The sequence below is a fragment of the Lactuca sativa genome, chromosome 4 (genome assembly GCF_002870075.4).
Source record: "Lactuca sativa cultivar Salinas chromosome 4, Lsat_Salinas_v11, whole genome shotgun sequence".
In the NCBI taxonomy this organism is placed as follows: Eukaryota; Viridiplantae; Streptophyta; class Magnoliopsida; order Asterales; family Asteraceae; genus Lactuca; species Lactuca sativa.
Genome location: NC_056626.2, coordinates 356,627,679 through 356,649,328, shown reverse-complemented (window position 1 = coordinate 356,649,328; position 21,650 = coordinate 356,627,679). Strand labels below are relative to the sequence as shown.

Below are 21,650 nucleotides of genomic sequence, written 5' to 3'. Positions count from 1 at the left end.
ATGTATCTTACATTCCGGAAAAAAAATGATGAAATGGAAGAAATGAAACGAAGAGCTTAAAGAAATGATGAACGCCGAACAAGAGGACAACATAGCAAGGGCCGGGCATCTTGAAAAACAACTTCATACGGCATTTGATCTTATTAATGGGTTTACAAAACAACAAGAGTAGTAGGTTAATATATGTTTATTGCAGCTTATGTATTTTAGAATAGCAACTTTCTATTTTCCATGTAATAAATAATTATTGCAGATTATGTATTTTGGATATAATTTATAAATCAATTATCTATCGGTCCATATAGAATCTTGTATATAATATACACCATTAAAATTGCTAGGGATTCATGACCACGGAATTTGCTAGGAGGTCATCAAACGGAATTTGCTAGGGATTCATGACCACGGAATTTGCTAGGAAATCATTAAACAGAATTTTCTAGGGATTCAGCACGACGGAATTTGCTATGGAATCACCACCACGGAATTTACTAGGGAATGACCACCATGGAATTTCCTAGGCAATGACCACCGCAAAATTTACTAGGGAATCACCACCACGGAATTTGCTAAGGAATCACTACCACGGAATTTTCTAGTGAATCACCACCACAGAATTTGCTAGGGAATCACCACCACGGAATTTGTAATGGAATAACTACCATAGATTGTGCGATGGAATCCTACTACGGAATACACGACGGAATACCACCTACCACGGATTTCATTCCGTTGTCACATTTGTGACGGAATTATCTTTTCCTTTGCAAACCCTCGCCACGGCGTTTTTAGGGACGGAAATAGGTCGTTGCAAATTTCGTCGCTATTTGTCTTTTGCAACGGAATTTTAGCTTTTCGCAACTGATTCCTTTCGTAGAAAAAACGTGTTTTTCTTGTAGTAAACGAATGAGTGGTTGATTTAACTAAAGAACCAAGAGATCATGGAAAATCAAGACATATCAACAGAAAATACCATTATATCAGACTTAAAATTGAATCAGTTCATCTCATAGTGAAAAGACTCCCGTCAAACGATAATCCTATAGATCCTCTCAAAAAGACTCTGAGTAGGATTAAGCATAGACAGCATGCTAGGAGCATTGGATTGAGAGATGACGTTAGTTTTAGTAGTTGGATGATTAGTTTGAAACTTGTAGCAAAATAAATGTAATTGACTTTAGGTGATTAAATAACAGAGATTATTTATGAGTTTGGTTACTGAATTTGTCAATTATTTATTCTTGAGTTTTTTTTTTTTTTTTGCATTTTTTACTTTCCGAATAATTTAATTATTCAAATTCCATATTCGCTCATAGTTTTAAAAGTAAGTAGTGAATTAAGACTGTCATGAATTGGATTGTAGATTGTCTAAAGGAGTTAGACATAGCAATTGTAATGCTACAACATTCATGAGTACTTAAAATTGAGATTTAAGTATTGGATAAACTCACGCTTAGAGAATTACTCCATGGATTATATCACGAGTATTTCTGAGATGATAATATCTTATATTCTTGACATGGGGATATATGAGTTGTAATTTACAAGTCGGATGTTGATATGTGCATAATTAGTTCATATTAAGTATACATTTTTATTCATTTATTAGCTTAATTATCGCATATATGGACAAAAGGTACTTAAAAGTGTTAAATTATGTTTTTCAGTCCAAAGATGAAGCTCGGAAGCGAAAGGAAGCGGGAGAAACAGTTAGAAGATCGAGAATGGAATAAAGAAGAAAAACACTAAAAAAGGCACCTACTCGGCGAGTCGGATCGACTACTCGACGAGTCTAATCGAAGAATCGAGAAGATAATGACTCGAGATCCCAGAGAGTTATCGCAATACGGGGAATGTGAGAGGGACTCGACGAGTCACCATTTGACTCCACGAGTCGATTCGTATATTTAAAGATAATTCCACAGATCGATTGAGGAGAGTTCTGGGACGATTCAGAAGTGCTTTGCTACGATTGAGAAGCCAGAAAAACCCTAGAAGACGACGAAGGAAGCTAAAATTCAATTCCGGAGAGTAATTAAGGCAAAATTTCATCATTCCACTTATTCTTTTGTTTATTCATTATGATTAAGCAACTTGACTTTGTTTGTTTGCTGTTATTTACTTTAATTATGAGCTAAATCCTTTAGACTTCTGTTTGGGGATACAAAGTTGACAATATGGTTTGATTGATTGGTAGGATTAATTCCAAGTTGGTGAATTTTTTTTATTTTAGCTTGCTGAAGAACCTTGTGTGTGAATAATAATTAATTTTCTGTTAATAGGAAGATAATTGATTAGCATGAACATCTATTGATTATTGACCTCATATGCTATGTGATCACTATGTTATATGTCTAGGATTAATGAATATGAAACTAGAATTAATAAGAAAACTGAGTAAATTCATGTGCAAGCTTGTAAGATGACTATCAAACAAGAGGTTAATTAAAAAGAATAAATTAGTTAACTATTGCAAGTCTAACTTAACCCGAATAATTAATCTAGTGAATATAATTAAATTAGACAATTGGCCACTGTTTGAGTTAGTTAATTTGCTAAGGATTAGGGTAGTGAACACGAATCTAATCACTTGAATCGGTAACCAACGAAAGAATTAATCCATTGCACTATTACCTTGAAATCAACCATAGAGTTAACCAAGTTGAACTAAACAGAAGTTCCTTTCCAATTATTGAATCTAGTTAAATCGTTATTTTCTAGTCTTAAATTAGTAATAGTTAGTAAGTTTTCTAGTCTTGTAAAACTAGAGAAAAACCCCTACTTCTTAATTAACTTAGATTAAATTAGTTTTTAGTTTAATTTGTCGTTCCCTGTGTCCGATACCCTGCTTATTTAGCTATACCACAATTGATAGGTTCACTGCCTTTTGTATGTTATTTGATAATTAAATGTAGGTTTAAAACTAGTTGGTTTTACACACACCATGTTTTTGGTGCCGTTGTCGGGGAACGGTTCTAAAATTAATATTAAACTCTAGTTTAATCGATCCTTTGTGTGGGATTTATCTTACACAAAGTTATTTACAAAGTAATTCAGTAAGTAGAATTAGTTTATAAAAAATTCATTTTTTTTTAGAATAACTAGAAATTTTCTTTTATGTTTTTGCCTTGAACTCGCCGAGTGCACTCGTGCCGACTCGGCGAGTACATCGCTGTTTCAGTCTTTATTTTTTTTATTTCGTTTTTGTTCTTTTTACGCGTTCTGTTTCTTTTGTTTTGTTTGTTTACAGTTGTTTCATGACCCCAGGATCTGATACACCTCTAGTCCCTCCTTTGGAAGACCCGAAATCCGCACTAAGAAGGAGCAAAGGAAAAGCCGTTGGAGAAACCGCAACTTCAAAGAACTCACCACTCAAGAATTTAAAGTCCGTTTTCAGCAAGAAGAAGAGCAGAAAATCAGGAGCATCCAGTGCCTCGTTCACAATTGAAGAACCAATTCAAGAAGATATCGAGTACGAGACCGAGGAAGAAGAAGAGCATATTTCCGAGCACGAAACCGATTCCGAAGAAGAGTTAGCTATCACTATGGCTAACATTGATGAAGTCCCCATGGGGGAATGGAAGAAAAGGATGCTTGATGACACCGGGTCGGGACTTGTGCAACCCGCAATTCCCGCAACTGCTACTTTCGAACTAAAAGGCCATATTCTCGCGCAACTCAAGGAGATTCCTTTCTACGGGAAGGATCATGAAGACGCTTAGAAGCACTTGGATGAAGTGAATGATGTGGCTGACTACTACAACGTGCCTAATGTTCCACGCGAGACCCAGCTTCTTCGCATGCTTCCTATCACATTTAAGGGGGCTGCAAAAGATTGGTTAAAGTCACTTCCTCCCGGATCAGTCACCACATGGGCCAAGATGAAAGAAGAATTCATAGACCATTTCTGCCCGCCCTCCAAGATAGCCAAGCTAAAGAAAGCCATTGCCAACTTCGAGCAACAACCTGGAGAATCTCTTTATGAAGCTTGGGAAAGATACAAGAGCCTACTTAGAAATTGCCCACACCATGACCTTAATAGCCAACAAGAGGTCTCCATTTCCTATGATGGAGTCAATGTCACCACAAGGCAATTACTTGATTCTCAAGGACCGCTTACAAAGAAGGCACCCCTGGTAATTAAAGAATTAACTGAAGAATTCTCTAAGCACTCTAGAGAATACCACAATTCGAGAAACGAAGTAAGTCAAGGGGTAGTAAACGCGGCAAGTGATAGCATGGCGGCGGTGATAGCAAAACTTGATAGTCTAGATCGAAGAATGACAAAAATGGATCAAGCAATCCATGCTATTAGGGTAGGATGCGAAAATTGTGGAGGGTCCCATCTCGCAAAGGATTGTGATTTGGATGAGAATGGAAATAAGAAAGCTCAAGTCTTCTATTCAAGTGGTGATCGGTATGATGAAAATTGGCGAAAACCTAAGAAGGATTGGCTACCATACGAGGAGTATAAGAAAGCAAAGGAAGAGAAATACAAGCAGAAGGAGAGGGGACTATACCAAAAAGAAGAATCGATAGAAAAGAAAGCCGATTTAGAAGAGTTATTCACTAGATTCATAGCCGCGTCCGAAAAAAGACACAATGATCACGATGCTGCCATACACGAGACCAGAAACATGCTTAGGAATCAGCAAGCATCAATTCTCAACATTGAGAAATAGCTGGGGCAGCTTGCGCATCAATTGAATGATAGAAGACTGGGTCAACTTCCGAGTAACACCGAACCCAATCCAAGAATAGAGAATGTAAGCGTAATAACCTCCAGAAGTGAAGAAACATTCACAGAAGTACTAAAAATCTCCAAGAAGAAGGCAGAAAAGGAAGAAGAATCGGATCCAGCAAAACCCGATCCGACTCGCCGAGTCACTCCAATGGACTTGACGAGTCCATACGTAAATGAGAAAACTGCCAGTACTTTGAAGCCTTATAATCCTCCTCTGCCATACCCAATCAAAGCCATGCCTATAGAAAAAGTAGAAGCATACAGAACCTTCATGGAGCATGTTAAAGCTTTACAAGTCAATATGCCATTTGTGGAAACAATACTCCAAACACCTAAATACTTCAACTTGCTTAAAAGCCTTTTTGCTGCTAGGAAGGATTTGGCTGAAGTCGCGGAAATATTGATTAATGAGCTGCCTGAAAAGAAGAGTGATCCGGGAAATATGGTGATTCCGTGCCAATTTGGTAATGAAGTTTTTACCCGAGCATTAGCTGATTCAGGTGCAAGCATTAATTTGATTCCCTATTCATTCTTTAAGAAGCTGAATTTACCAGCACCAAGGCCGGTAAATATGAGGATCCATTTGGCGGACAAAACGATAATTCATCCACAAGGCGTTTGTGAGGATCTCCTTATCAAAGTGGACAAGTTTATTTTTCCAGTAGACTTCGTAGTGGTGGATATAGAAGAAGACCCTGAATACCAATTATTTTGGGAAGATCATTCTTAAACACCGCGTGTGCTCTAATTGATATAAGTGAGTCTACATTGACATTGAGAGTGGCTGATGAGTCGGTGATGTTTAAAGCTATTCCAGAAGCCAAGGAAGAAGAAGAAAAGAGAGAAGAAATCTCATTTTCCAATTGGATGATGAGATATTACAAAAAGAGCTTGAAATTTTGCTAAAAGAAGATCCAAGCAAGTTTTTGCTACACTCTGAAGAAGGTGGAGATGCTAGCAAAGACTTGGAGGAGTTAGAAAAGCTACTGGAAGGAGCCAACTCAGAAAACACTCCAGAATTGATGGAACCCGACCAGACTCGCCGAGTCACCTTGATGGACTCAACGAGTCCAGTCAAATTTGATAAAAACTTGGCCAATGTTGATCTGTTTGTTGATAGTTCTTCACATACCCTGGATTTAGTTACTATTTATGATTCTTTGGAAGAACAAACAGCAGAAGAAGGAAAAGGAATGGAAGTCCAAGATGCCGAGGTGGCATGCCTTGATACAATTCCATTTGGAGAAGGGTTGAACACAGAAAAGGATGAAGACATAAAGGGAAGAAGGGTGGAAGCTGATCGACCATTCACTACTAAACCTAAAGCACGAACCATTACAAAATATGTAGTGATTAAATTTAAAGAGAAGGAGGTACAAGAGAAGGTAAAGAAGAATAGGTTAAAAAAGAAAAAGAGGAAAAGAGAAGCCCAAGCAGCTGAGGAGGATGCTGTGAAAAAAAAAAAGATGAATTGAAAAGGTCTTACAAGAAAAAGATTCATGCTTACAAGACTAAGTACAAACCACAAAGGACTAGGCGTGCATTCCCGATGCTCGAAGATGACGAAACGTAGATGGGAAGGAGTCTAGCTAATGACTTCTTAAAAAGAAGCGCTTGGCGGGAGGCAACCCGTTATATAGAGTTTGCTTTCTTTTACTTTTTAGTTTTTTTTAATTTTTCCTTCGTTTTTAAAATGTTAATTCTCCAATTCATCAGACATGTCTGCTTGAGAGTGTGCATGGGCCAAGTGTGGGGTGAAATGATCTTAAATAAATAACAAAATTTCGAAAATTATGAATTTTTGCAAGAGACTCGCCGAGTCTGACCACGACTCGACGAGTATATATGGATTTCGGAAAAAGCTTGACTTCGCGACTAGACTCGCCGAGTCTGACTCCGACTCGACGAGTCGGTATTATTTACAAAAAAAAATATAAATAATTTTAAAATTACTTTTACATCCGGTAACTAGGGTTTCAACCCTAAGAATCAGTTTATTCTCATACATACTCGCCGGGTGCCCCTCTCTAACTTCCTCTCAAGCATTCATATTTTTTTCTTCAAGTTTTCTTCAAATCTCTCAAGTTCAAACTCAAAAGGTAACAAATATCTTCTTGATTTTTGTTAAGAACGTGATTATAAGGCCATCTATGGTAGCAATTGCATGAAAAACCCGTTTTTGAAAAGTAGTAAATTTTTAGGGTTTTGATTTTTCATAAATTTTTAGGTCTATGTGCCCAACCGGATAGATTGGGATTGGCTGCAGAATGTTCGCTATGAGGAGGAATTAGCTCCTTATCTTTTGAAGGAGTTTCACCATGATGGCGAAACCATGGTGTGTGACGGGTGGAGCCGGGTCTTCCGTATTCAAGAACCGGTTTATTTGGAGCTGTGCTTAGAGTTCTTTTCCACGGTGTCTTTCACCGGGGGAGTGGATGTCTTTCACCCAACAAGCTTCAGTTTCTGCCTTGGGGGAGAATTTCATCAATGCTCAGTGGTGGATCTTGCATGCCGATTAGGGGTTTATGACCAGCCCTTAGTCTCAACACCCATCTTTCGGGCATTTTTGGCACAAGCACATATGGTATTTCCCGAAGGAGTTACAAGTGCGGGCTGGTGGAATACCATTGGTAATAAAGTTTATATTCCAAAGTCGGCGCAAGAAGGGAGCATTCAATCCCCAACACATCGCCTCATTCATCGTCTAATTTTATCCACCATCAACCAACGAAAGGATGATGACAAGGTTTCCAACCTTGATGTCTTTTTCCTATGGAGCATCATTACACCCGACGTTTTTTGCAACATTCCTTGGTGTCTTGCTTCATATATTTCGGAGGGTGCGGTCAAGGATCGCAAGACTTCAAGAATAAATGGTGGGATGTTTGTCACCCGGTTGGCTAACTCATTCGGGTTGATGAACCGCGGTGCATGGAATTTCATGACGATGATCCCTACACCTCCGTTCAATCCTATTCTTTTCCGGAGAGCGAGAATCATTGAAGACTATGGTGGTGGCCATTATGCCATTCCAAATGAGGACCCGGTGGTTGGTCCCGAGGCGCCGGGAAGACGGGTTCGTTCGAGGAGAGAGCGGGATATTGAGGAGGAGCCGCCGGTGATTCCGGTTGAGAATGAAGATGTACCAATGGATTGGTACAATGTGGAGATGAGGCGACTACAGGATCAAATGGCGAGGGGCTTGAATTTTAGCAACCAATCTCATATCCGACTTTTTGAACACTTTAACATTCCACACATAGATGGTGGTAACTTTCCATACATTCCATCATGGGAAGAAGTGATAAGTGCAAGAAGAAGTGGGGCTGGAGGAAGTGGAGTAGGGCTTGATGATGAGGAGGAGGAGGATTGATTTTTATGCATTTTTATTGAACAATTTTTAATTTTTTTGTTTGTTTGTTTTATTTGGTTTGTTTGATGTTTTTAAAACTTGTTTTTGATGTTTAGTTGATGTTTGATGCTTTGACAATTTTTCAGAATTGAATTAGGAGTGCTAGCTTCAAAAGGGTTTAGAGTTATAGAATCAAAGTGAGAAAGAGAGTCAAGAAAGGAGGAGCGTTAGAGTTAAAGTATTGAGTCCGGTCCTTAGAGATGTGGGCAAGGGAGTCTAGAAGTGAATAGAAAGTATACAGAGTTTATTGGAAGCTGGATCAGATGCAGAGTTATATTATTTTCATTCAGTGACCAACTCGTCGAGTGCACTAAACTTACTCGACGAGTCGCCCTTAATTCTCACAAATGAGAAGATTTCCCGAAGTAACTCGACGAGTCTGGTATATACCTGACGAGTCGTTTGGTTTCATGTCGAAGGGGCTACTGATTTGATGCTAATTAGAGTACCACTTGACTATTTATCTTTTCCATAATCATTCCTGAAGATCTTACACTGTTTTCCGCATATTTGGAGTGACCCACACAAGGCGAGACACCCAAGGCATGGATAAGATGTTACTATGTCTAAAGTCAATTGAAGTTGGAGCTAAAATGAAAGTGATCAACCTATCCACTGCTATCCCAGGGGAGTTTGTTCCAATTCCCTCTTTAGTTTCTTTTTATGTTTATATTATGCATAATATGCAATGTGGGCATTGCATTAAATAAGTGTGGGGTAGGGGGTTGGTTACATAATAGAAAATTTAGAGTCTTAATTTAGGTTAATTTTTAAAATTTTGCATACCAAAAATATGACTTAGGGATTTAATTTAGGAAATTTTGGTAAAAGTAATTAGGACTCCATGTTAGAGTTGTGTTGATAATTGCATGATAACCCAAATGTTTAGTTGAGCCTATATACGTTCTAGTTCATTTGTGGCTTCCTTATTCCAGTGAAATCATGAGACAAAAACACGACCTTGCTCAGCCTGAGGGATGCAATATGTTTAGCAGCCTAAACTTGAAATGTATCCAGGAAGATTGTTATCGTTAGCCAATAAAGGTTGAGATTGAGCGCCCTTGCTTAAGCATGTAGGGATTTGAGTGAAAAAAAAAAGTGAGGTACATGTAAAAAAAAAGAGAATTACAAGAAAAGTTGTAAGAATTTTGGAGCAATTAAAGTGAAGATCAAAAGATCAAAATTCCAAGAAATCCAAAAAAGTTGAAGATACCCGAAAATCAAACAATAAAGGTGGTGAATTCAAAGAGATCAAAGAAAATATCAAAGAGGAGATGAATTCAAAAGAGCTCCATAGTGGTATCAAAAAGTTGTAATTATAGATTATGTATGCTTGGGTTGCTCAATTAAAAACACCTTGAGGGTAAGAGGTTTTTTGCGGATGGATTCGGAGGGTTGCATAAAATGAGCATAGTTCGGGATGAGTGGGCAAGTGTTTATGAGGATTGTGAGTATTTGGAGTATGAGAGGTTTTTAGGAAAAATTTTAGACACAAATGCATGCGTTGCGGTCTTGGCATAATGGTTGGGTTAAATTGGAGTTGTTATATATGATTCTAATATGTTTAAAATTCAGTTTTGCTTGGGGGCAAGCAAAAGACAAGTGTGGGGTATTTTGATATGTGCATAATTAGTTCATATTAAGTATACATTTTTATTCATTTATTAGCTTAATTATCGCATATATGGACAAAAGTTACTTAAAAGTGTTAAATTATGTTTTTCAGTCCAAAGATGAAGCTCGGAAGCGAAAGGAAGCAGGAGAAACAGTTAGAAGATCGAGAATGGAATAAAGAAGAAAAACACTAAAAAAAGGCACCTACTCGGCGAGTCGGATCGACTATTCGGCGAGTCCAATCGAAGAATCGAGAAGATAATGACTCGAGATCCCAGAGAGTTATCGCAATACGGGGAATGTTAGAGGGACTCGACGAGTCACCATTTGACTCGACGAGTCGATTCGTATATTTAAAGATAATTCCACAGATCGATTGAGGAGAGTTCTGGGACGATTCAGAAGTGCTTTCCTACGATTAAGAAGCCAGAAAAACCCTAGAAGACGACGAAGGAAGCTAAAATTCAATTCCGGAGAGTAATTAAGGCAAAATTTCATCATTCCACTTATTCTTTTGTTTATTCATTATGATTAAGCAACTTGACTTTGTTTGTTTGCTGTTATTTACTTTAATTATGAGCTAAATGCTTTAGACTTCTGTTTAGGGATACAAAGTTGACAATATGGTTTGATTGATTGGTAGGATTAATTCCAAGTTGGTGAATTTTTTTTATTTTAGCTTGCTGAAGAACCTTGTGTGGGAATAATAATTAATTTTCTGTTAATAGGAAGATAATTGATTAGCATGAACATCTATTGATTATTGACCTCATATGCTATGTGATCACTATGTTATATGTCTAGGATTAATGAATATGAAACTAGAATTAATAAGAAAACTGAGTAAATTCATGTGCAAGCTTGTAAGATGACTATCAAACAAGAGGTTAATTAAAAAGAATAAATTAGTTAACTATTGCAAGTCTAACTTAACCCGAATAATTAATCTAGTGAATATAATTAAATTAGACAATTGGCCACTGTTTGAGTTAGTTAATTTGCTAAGGATTAGGGTAGTGAACACGAATCTAATCACTTGAATCGGTAACCAACGAAAGAATTAATCCATTGCACTATTACCTTGAAATCAACCATAGAGTTAACCAAGTTGAACTAAACAGAAGTTCCTTTCCAATTATTGAATCTAGTTAAATCGTTATTTTCTAGTCTTAAATTAGTAATAGTTAGTAAGTTTTCTAGTCTTGTAAAACTAGAGAAAAACCCCTACTTCTTAATTAACTTAGATTAAATTAGTTTTTAGTTTAATTTGTCGTTCCCTGTGTCCGATACCCTGCTTATTTAGCTATACCACAATTGATAGGTTCACTACCTTTTGTATGTTATTTGATAATTAAAAGTAGGTTTAAAACTAGTTGGTTTTACACACATCAGATGTGCATTGGTATTGCACAAACGCATTAGTAACATGATATTACAAAATGTAGTATTATATATGATTTGATGAGTAAAGGATACAAGAATATAAGTCAAAGTTTATTCGTTCTTTTTTTCCTTACAAGAAAAGCGATATCTTTGGGCCCCACGGTGATGTGGTGTTAACTTATAGTGTTTGCCCCAACCAGGACTCAGTTGATGTGTTCAATTTGAAGTCTTATGTCGTCATTACAAATCAGGAAATGGGGAAACAAAATTTGGAAAATGAGATTGATTCTAATCCATGTCTCATGTTTGTATGATATCTAGTAGAACGAAGGAATACTTGATCACTTATCTAAGGATCAATATATGTTTAAATCAGAGTTCGGCAGTTGCTTCGGAAAGCACACTTTGTTGTTTAATTTGGAAGCTATAATTTAGTTATAGATTTATCCAAGTAGGAGACTCTTTGATTAGGTGTCTAATCCATTAACTGAATTATTAACAAAGTCATTTTGGGTTCCCTCAAACCTAGTAAGAGACTGGAATGCTATTTGGAGAGAGAGAGAGAGAGAGAGAGAGACAGAGAGAGAGAGAGACTGATTTATTAATTTATTATATGATTAATAAATTAATTAGAAATCAAAATAAATATTTTATTAATATGTTTTGAGAAAACTATGTTAATTCGAAAATATATTTTTTAATTATAAATTAATCTGACATTAATTGGAATTAATTTTGGGATTAATTGGAATAATTAAAAGTGAAAGGACTAAAGGTGATAATTTTTTAATGTTAAGCATTGGACAAATTCTAGAACCTCCTAAGGTTAGACGAATCTAGGAGGAGTTCTAGATAGTTTCGAGAGCCTTTCTTGGGCTCTAAGGAAACTTGGGGGGAAAAAGCAAAGGGATAAGGCTTATCCAAAGAAACCTCCCTTATCCAAGCCTCCTTGTACACCTATATAAACTCTTCTATAGAATCATATTGTTGGCACTCATTCTAAATAACCCTAGATTCGAAAATCTTCCCCCCTCTTCTCTCTTCAATAGCCTTCAACTTCAAGTGTTTGGGTGTGAGCCATCAGAGGCACGAGATTTCTAGTGCTGAATTCAAATTGTTGTTTGAAAACAACAATGTACTTTAGGGTTTCTTGAATTCAAATTGTTGTTTGAAAATCATAGTGAGAACATGGATCCTTTAGGGTATAACCCATGAATACAAACTTAATGTCTTATTTTTCCGCCTAAAATATGATTTTGTTATGTATAAAACCCATGAATGTGTGTGTAAGCCTCAAATTTCATCCGGTTTAGATTTTTGTATAGGTGAAATTTCACATGTGTGGTTTGGATTTCTATGTAGGTGAAACTACAAAAGGGTAAAATTGTTGAATTTATGTGCAAAAAATGTGGAAATGTTGGATATTGATGCTGAAGGTGGGAGCGGCTATAGTTTTTGATTTCACTCTTGGTAATTTATAACTACTAAATATAGAATATTATAGAAATTATAAGGTTTTGATGTGGCTATCATTTTTTCCAATTAAATGGTTATATTGTTTTGATTTTGCTGATTTGAGCGAGCCTCAAATTTGAGCCTTAATTCTTTTCTTTGCTCCCTCTGATATCAAATTATTTGTTATGTGTATGTGTGTGAAAGCCTCAAATTGCAAGTATTGTTGATTTGATGAAACGTTGTTGCACAATATGTTAAAAAAGTGACAAATTGTTTCATAACATGTTAAAAAGTTGAAATGTTGCACAAAAAAAATGAATTTCCATTGGTTATAGCAATGGCATCCTACTTTTTTGGTACAAAAAGTATTGATATATAATTAGACATACAAATAACTTTAAAATTTGTTTATTTTATTGTATCTTGACCTTTGAATTTAATTATTTATTCATTCAGATGCAAGATTCAGGAAAGCTCTACAGGACAATCTATAATTAGATATGATTGGGAGAACCTTGAATAAAGGTTCAAGTTTTCATCGCTTTGACTCTCAACACTGGCAGGCATTGTTTCAATATGGTCAATCGCTTAAGGAGTTCAGATGTCAAAATCCTAAGGACCTTGTTCACTATTATGGAGGACATTGACAAACCAATCAAGCAACATATGGGTATGTTTGCATTGGATATTGTCTTTGGATGATGATTTTGTTCTTCAAAAAGATTTGAGTGCATTATGGAAACTTGACACAGATAGAAAAAAGTGAATGGGTCCGTTGAGACCTGCTTTGGATTGTCTCTGTAGTTAATCCATTTCTATGTTGCTAAATTTGTAATACCCGTTTCTGTTTAATGGTTTTGAAATAAGACAGATAAATAGTAATGAGTAATTATATAAATAAAAACTAAATTTTGTAAGTTGAACAAGGTAATTAATTAAATAAAAGGTTAAATTATAATAATAATAATAATAATAATAATAATAATAATAATAATAATAATAACAACAACAACAACAAATAGTTGAAATAAATCAAATTGTTAAGTTAGTTAAGGATTTATAATTCTAAGGGGTTGTTGGGTCATTTTTGGAAAGTTGATTTGAAAGAGAAATTTAAATCAGGGTGAGTTCCATGTATATGCCATTTCCAAGGGGCTGATTGTGCCAAAAATTGAAAGATTCTATCTTGTTCAGGTGCAAAGATCGTAGAAAGTTGTACCCGTCTTTTTTACTGTTTAAAACCTGCAACAACTCGAATCTCCTAAAGTTCTTTATCCTAATCCCGCAAATACCCTTCCCTTTGACTTATAGATCGAATCCTTTCACCCTTTGGCTGAAAAATCTCGAGTTTGTTGAGGTTTTCTCACCATTTCTGCCATAGCTAGGGTTGCAGTTAGAATTTGTTGTGGAACTTGAACCAGGCCTTCTCTTAGGTATAATTATTCTCTATTCCGACCCTTATAACCCCCCCATGAGCTATCTTCGTTGTGTGGCGACCAAAGCTGCCTCCGGCAGCCCATTGTCGCCCGAATCCTTCTTTCTTGCAAGATTCTTGTGTTTTTTGTTGTTGCTGTCGGTTTTAATGGACCACAAGCTTTATTAATCATCTCCAATGAAGTCTTTTACCTCCCTAAACGATTAAAGCCTAGTGTGGTCAACTAGAATGATGATTATAGTCTCAAATGCTTACAAAATCTCATAAACACAACTATATTTCAAGTTTTTGCGAAAATAAGTTCTAACTCCTTTTTTTAAAAGCTTTTAGATCTATTGTATGGAGTGTTTAAGGTTGCTAAGATTTGTATTTAGCTCTCTTAACCTTGATTGGTATTGTGTGGAAGTCTAGGACCAAGAAAACAAGTTTATATTTTGTTTTTGCCTTAAAAACCTTAGAACCGAAGAGCTACACTTCTCGAATGTTTTTAGTCCATGAAATCTTATATTCAACTAAATTTTACTATTAAAACACAACCCATATCATATGTTATAATATTGGTTGGATGTGAGTGCTTAAGACAAATAATAAGCTTAGTTTAAGGTTGTGTGTGTAAACCCAAGAATATGTTTGAATCATGCATATCCTAATATATGTATAAAAGGATGTATAAAGGTGGGTGGTTAACGTCTACATAATCATATAAGAGGATGTGTTTGTACCATATGATAATATAAGAATATTAAGAAGTAAAAGTGTAAATAAAGTATAGTATGTGTATTATATGTAAATGACATAAGTATAGTTATTGGTATAGGTGTAGATGTTCAGAGAGGGAGTTCAACCTACCCACTCCAGTGGTTTGATCTTTATTAGTGATAGTTGGTTTGCAGGTTTGATCAGTGTGAGGAGTTAAGAGTGTAGCGGTGTTTCTCTGATTATACGATTCAGGTAATTCTTCTCACTATGCCACGTATGACATCGTATATCCTCTACATGTTAGGATAGTGGTATTGTTAGAGTGCATATATGTCAGTTGACTAAGATAACTCTGTTATGCATGTGCAGTATATGACACTCGGTGCCATTGTATGCTAGACTGGTAGGATCTTGCATGTTGATTGTTCGATTATGTTAGGAGTTATGTTTGGTTAGGGTAATTGGGGAAGGCCATTTATTAGGATTATGTATGTTTGACCAGCAAAGGACTTAATTGAGAAGTGGTCAATGGCAAGGTACTAGAGAAGGCTAGTTAACTAGTAAATGTAATAATATAGTTATATTATGTGTTTATCTTACATGATTATGTGGTTCTATGTAGTTTACGTTGGATAGCATGAGAACTTTTGTTCTAATGCCTGATTGTGATGTTCTTATCTAATTGTTTGCTCTTGGGTGGATCATTCGTTCAACTATCTATCTGATCCCTGATTACATATGACTATATGTACTGTATGAAAGACCAGGATTTAGCCCCAGGAAAATGTATTAAAGACTAGGATCTAAACCCTAGCACTTGTATATAAGACCAGGATTTGGCCATTGGCATTGCAAGGAAAGACCATTATTTGTCCCATGGCAAGAAGTGACTGTAAGAGTATGATTTGGCCTATAACATTCGCTTAGGGTTGGAAAAGAGTTGTTCATTATGTATTTATGTTATATGCATGTTGTTAGCTCGGCGTTAGAGTCGAACTCTTGTGTGGATGCATTGTATATATGATAGAACATGTGCTATACTAGGAACTCACTAAACTTTATTCTTACAATTATGGATTCAATATTTTTGCAGGTCATTCATGAGCAGAGCTCCGGGAGACTGTACACACGCATTGAAGATATTCGCTTTTGCGATTTTATAAACATAACTCTGATAATGTATGGTTCCGATCAAATGAATGTTACTTAACGGTTTTTCAAACAATGGTTTTAACTGGTTATTATATTTCAAAATTGAAAAATATCTAAAACATTTCGGGACGTTACAAAATCAGACAATGGAATATCGGTGAAGAGTTAGTATTTTTCTACTTAGTCTAAAGGTAATTAGAGATGGGTTATGGAGGTTACAAAAACAATGCTCTAATCGGAAAAACATTTAACAATTAAATGATTAGGGCACATACAACCTAAGAAGGATATATGTCTTTCACATAAAGGCAACAGACTACGAACTATCAACCAACAAAAATTTCCTATTAAAATCTGAATTCATTAATAAGAATACATACCTTGTTGATTGTTGAAGTAAACAACCAAGAATCCATTTTGTTGATCTTTTAGAAACAGGCACCAAGAGCGTTGTGCCTCTAATGGTTCACACCCAGCATAATCAAGAAGGTTATTGAGGAGAGAGAAGGTAGGAGGTCAGAATTTTGGCCTAGCTGAAACGTCCTTAAAATACGACCCGAAAATGTCATTTTTAAATTTATCAAAATCATAACACGAACCATATTGTTTTCCAAAACCATGTGAAGTCAAAATAGTTTAGTTGTATAGTCAAAACGATACATATAAAATCATCATCAGAGTAATAATCCCAAAATATCTAATCATGGTGTGATGCAATGCGATCAAGTCGGCCCTTTCCTTCGAGCTAGAAGTACCTGAAATACAAACTAAAACTGTAGGCACAAAGATTAGTGAGTTTCCCCCACCATACAATATACAAAAAAAAAAAAAACATAATGCTATGCATATCTGGGTGCGCAGCCTACCCCTTCAGTCTACTTTCACCGGATAATGTCGAGCATATAAGGGTGTTGGACCTACCCCTCTGATCCTTACTGACTGGACTGTGTCGCGCATGTATGGGTGCCCGAACTGCCCCTTCGGCCCATTGGCTGGATACCTGGTCTATTTCACTCCTTACTACTACCATATAAAATCATGCATAACACATAAAACATCAACAATACATGCAACCTTAACAATTATCACAAAGACAATCGTTAAACCGTATCAATACTAGTGGGCCGGCCTTGGTTCCTTCAACCCACGAATTTTGCCGAAGGGAGACTCACCTCAACTACGTATGTCGAAATCGTACTCCTTAGATTGCTCAAGACTTCTCTCCCTAGCGTACAACAAATTCCCTAATCAGATACTGAGACCAAATATGACTCCCTTAAACCACTAATTCATGTCCTAAGGCAAGGTTTCCATATCCTTACCCTATTGGGCCTCTTCATCCCGAGGCCCAACTCATAAACAAATTAAGGCCCAAGTCCACTCATTTAAGCTTTAAGGCCTAATGAGGCCTAAGAAGGCCCAATACCATAAATCCTATGTCTAGGCCTCGAGGCCTTAATCCACAGTGGATCGTGAACCCAACTACTCCAGGCCTAAAAACACATTTGACCACTCTGCATGCATACGCGCGGCGTACTTGGCGCCCAGCGTACGCTGGCCTTGACCACTATGGGGACAGTGGAGGCTGGTGATTCGGGTATTACAAATCTCCCCCACTTGAATTAGACTTCATCTCAAAGTCTACTAATGTTGCTACTGGGAACAGATTTGGCTAATGCTCCCTCATCTTGTCCTCTGGCTCCCACGTCTATTCCGATCCCTTATGCTGCCACTACACCTTCACCAACTCTACTCTCTTGTTTCTCAGAGCCTTCATCTTCCTGTCGAGAATGGCTACTAGCCTCTTGATGTAGTTTTAGCGGTCGTCCACCTGAATGTCCTCCAAAGGAACCACCGCGGAGTCATTGGCTATACATTTTTGCGGCTGTGAAACATGAAAAGTGTTATGGATCTGCCTAAGCTCCTTCGGAAGATGCAGCCGATACGCCACTTTGCCAACCCGGGCTAAAACCCTGAAAGGTCCGATATATCTGGGGTCATCTTGCCTTGTTTTCTGTAACGAATGACACCTTTCCAAGGTGACACCTTCAGAAGGACCATATCCCCGACCTGAAATTCCAAGTTCGATCAGTGTCTCTTAGCGTTGCTCTTCTGCCGACTCTGAGTCGTCTGGAGTCTACTTCTAACATTTTGGATCATCTTCATCGTCTTGAGTACCACTTAGGTACTCGCCATGACCCTCTATCCAACCTCACCCCAACATATTGGGGTCCTGCACTTCCTCCCACAAAGCATCTAAAAGGGAGGTCGATCGATACTGGCGTGGTAGCTATTGTTGTAAGAAAACTCTGCTAATGGAAGGTAGGTATCCTAGCTACCACCAAAATCTAAAACGCACACCTGTAGCATATCCTCTGAGGTCTGGATTGTCCTCTCGCTCTGACCATCCGTCTTTTGATGGAAAGTCATGCTAAAGTGTAGACAAGTACCCAACTCGTCATGAAATTTCTTCCTGAATCTGGAGGTGAACCTCACATCCCTGTCAGATATCACAGAAACCAGCACCCAATGCCAATCTACTAGCTCCCTGATGTAGATGTCTGCCAACTTCTCGGCCGAAATACTCTCCTGGATCGGAATGAAATGGGCACTCTTGGTCAATTGATCCATGATGACCCATATCATGTCAACTCCACGCGCCGTCCGAGGTAACTTCATAATGAAGTCCATAGTCATCTCCTCCTACTTCCGCACAGGAATATCCAATGGCTGCATTTTTTCGTGCGGTCTCTACCGCTCTGCTTTGACTTTCCTGTAATTCAAGCATCTCTCCATGTACCAAACTACATCTCGCTTCATGCAGGGCCACCAATAAGCAGGACGAAGATTCTTGTACATCTTTGTCGCCCTGGGATAGATAGAAAATTTGGATTTGTGTGCCTCCTCCATCAGAACCTGACACACACCCCCAGGATATGGAACCCACACTCTCCGATGAAGTGTCAATAGTATTCAACTATCATAGTCGAATGAGGAAACCTGACCCACGATGCGCTCACTCTTTCGGTTGTCCTCTCGCACAGCCTCCAACTGTGCCTCCCGAATCCACTCCAGGAGCGGAGTCACTACTTTCATCCTCAGAAAGATGTCCCTTATTGGCGCTGCGAATGCCTTGCGGCTAAGGGCATCAGCCACAACATTATCCTTTTCGGGGTTGTAGAGGATCTCGTAATCATAATCGTTCACCACGTCCCACCACCGTCAATACCTCATGTTCAGATTTGGATGATCCATTAAGTACCTCAGGCAATTGTGATTCGTGTAAATAGTATAATGGACCCGATAGAGGTAGTATCACCAAATCTTGAGGGCAAAAGCAACTGTCCCCAACTCTAGGTCATGCGTCGGGTAATTCGTCTCGTGAGGCTTCAACTTCCTCGAGGCGTAAGCGATGACGTGCCCTCTCTGCATCAATACTACGCCTAAACCCGATATAGACGCGTCACAATACACTACGAAATCCTCAACACCCTCTGGAAGGGTCAATATCGGTGCCTCACACAACTTCTGCCTCAAAGTCTCGAACGATGCCTGATGCTCAGGCCCCCAACAAAAGACAGCGGTCTTCTTCGTCAGTCGGGTCAGGGGTACTGCTATCTTGGAGAAATCCTGAATGAATCTCCAATAGTAGCCAGCTAAACCGAGGAAGCTTCGAATCTCGGACGGAGACCTCGGAACCTCCCATCTCATCACAGCCTCCACTTTGGTCGGATCGACAATATTACCATTTCAGTTGAGAAGGTGCCCCAGAAACTGCACCTCGCACAACCAGAACTCGCACTTAGAGAACTTTGCGTACAATCTCTCCCTCCTTAGGGTATCCAAAACATCTCGCAAGTGCCCCTCATGTTGCTCCTGAGTCTTGGAGTAGACCAGGATATCATCAATAAACACTATCACCGACCGCTCTAATATCGTCCTGCACACGCGGTTCATGAGATCCATGAACACAGTTGGGGCATTGGTGAGCCTAAAAGTCATCACCACAAACTCGTAGTGCCCATATCAAGTCTGGAAGGCCGTCTTCTGCATATCCTCCTTCCTGACCCTCATTTGTAAAGGGTTTTGAGCATTCTAACACTCCTAAGGTGTACATGCAACCCTATAAACCTTGGATCTATGTTTTACTAAGATACATGAAAATTTGATTTCCAAGGTTCTTAACCTATCTATCATAGCAAAGGTAACTTGAATCATAGAGCTAGTAAGAAAGCATAACCTTCTTGTTGCTTGGATTCCTTGAGAACCTTGTGAGCCTAGCACCTCAAGTGTGATGCCTCAAATGTCTCACACAGCACCACAACACTTGGAATAACCTTGAGAGAAGTTCACTTATCACTTAAATCGGCTAGCTCTCTTATTCTCTTCTTAGTGCTTCACTAGTGCATATTTTACTTGTCTTGGAGCTTCTTATAAAGTGTGCCACAAGTAGGGTTACTCCATGTAAACCCTAATGTGCATGGCTTTTCATATTCCATGATCCATGGGTTTGTAACCTCCATGGACTATCCATGGAGCACCTTATGTGTTTTAGCCCATTTCATACAAAACATGGATCATTAGCCCACTATACAAGAATAGATGATTTACACAATCAACCCCATATATTTAATTAGTCTCCTTTTGATCACTTAACTAATTCCAAATTAATTCTTTGATCAATACCAATTAAATAATATTATTAATATATTAGAACTTATAATATATTAATAAACCTTAAGTGCCTTTTTCTCATTTAGTCTATCCAAGTGTTGCAATGCCATGCAACCCAAATGGACCATGCCAACCGAGTCAAGTACATTCCATGAATAGTTATGAACTTAGACACCTAATCCAACAATCTCCCACTTGGATAAGTCTAATAATTATAACTGCAAGAATGACTTCAGGAACCGATCAACAATCGTAGCTCTTTCAAGGTCTCCCGAAACTGAGATTATTATGATACGCCATTTAAGATAACTGAACATTTAATCCTCTATTCTAGATATCAGTCGGACTAATACATGGAACAATGTCTTACTTATTGTCCAGCAGTTTGCTTCCTGATTTCCGATTTGTTTGACATAGAACTTAATCGAACACATCAATTTAGTTCTGACTGGGCCCGGTACATAGTTCAACACAAAATCATCGAGGGGCCCAGATATCGCTTCTAATCCAAGAAGGAACAGATAAACTTTGACTCATATGCTTGTTCAACTACTTGTTGAATCATACACAAATGCATGTTTTAGAACATCGAGTTACCAATGTGTTTTCGTACAATCAACGTATAATCAACTCATAGGCAACAATTCATATCTCTAGGTTAGAAGACTTATATGATATTACCGTCTCTCGATCACTCGAGATAAATTCCATGAAGTGATACCAGTGAGCGTGGGTTAAATCCAATACTCAGAACTTATGAGCACTCATGAGTGTTGTAGCAACACTTTGCTATGTCCAACATCTTAGACATCTACAACCAACTTCATGACAGTCTTGATTCATATCTACTTCCAACATATGACCGACTATGGAGAATTTGAATAATATGATATACCATAACATAATTATTCTGGAAGTCAAAACATGCAAATTGAAATGATAGTAAACGATTGATAGAAGATAGGAACACTTTACTTATAAATAAACAACAACTTTTATTTATCATCAAATGTCAATTACACTTTACAACTTTCAAGAGTTATCTAATTTCTAAAACTAATATCATCCTTCAACCCTATGCG

The 21,650-nt window shown here is 37.7% G+C and overlaps 1 non-coding gene across 1 annotated transcript; it reads right to left on the bottom strand.

Moving 5' to 3' along the window:
- Positions 1-3,929: 3,929 nt before the first annotated feature.
- On the bottom strand, positions 3,930-4,036 carry LOC111896383 (small nucleolar RNA R71). Its single transcript, XR_002851881.1, has one exon. It is a non-coding gene; the product is annotated as a small nucleolar RNA R71 (small nucleolar RNA).
- Between the last annotated feature and the right edge of the window lie 17,614 nt (positions 4,037-21,650).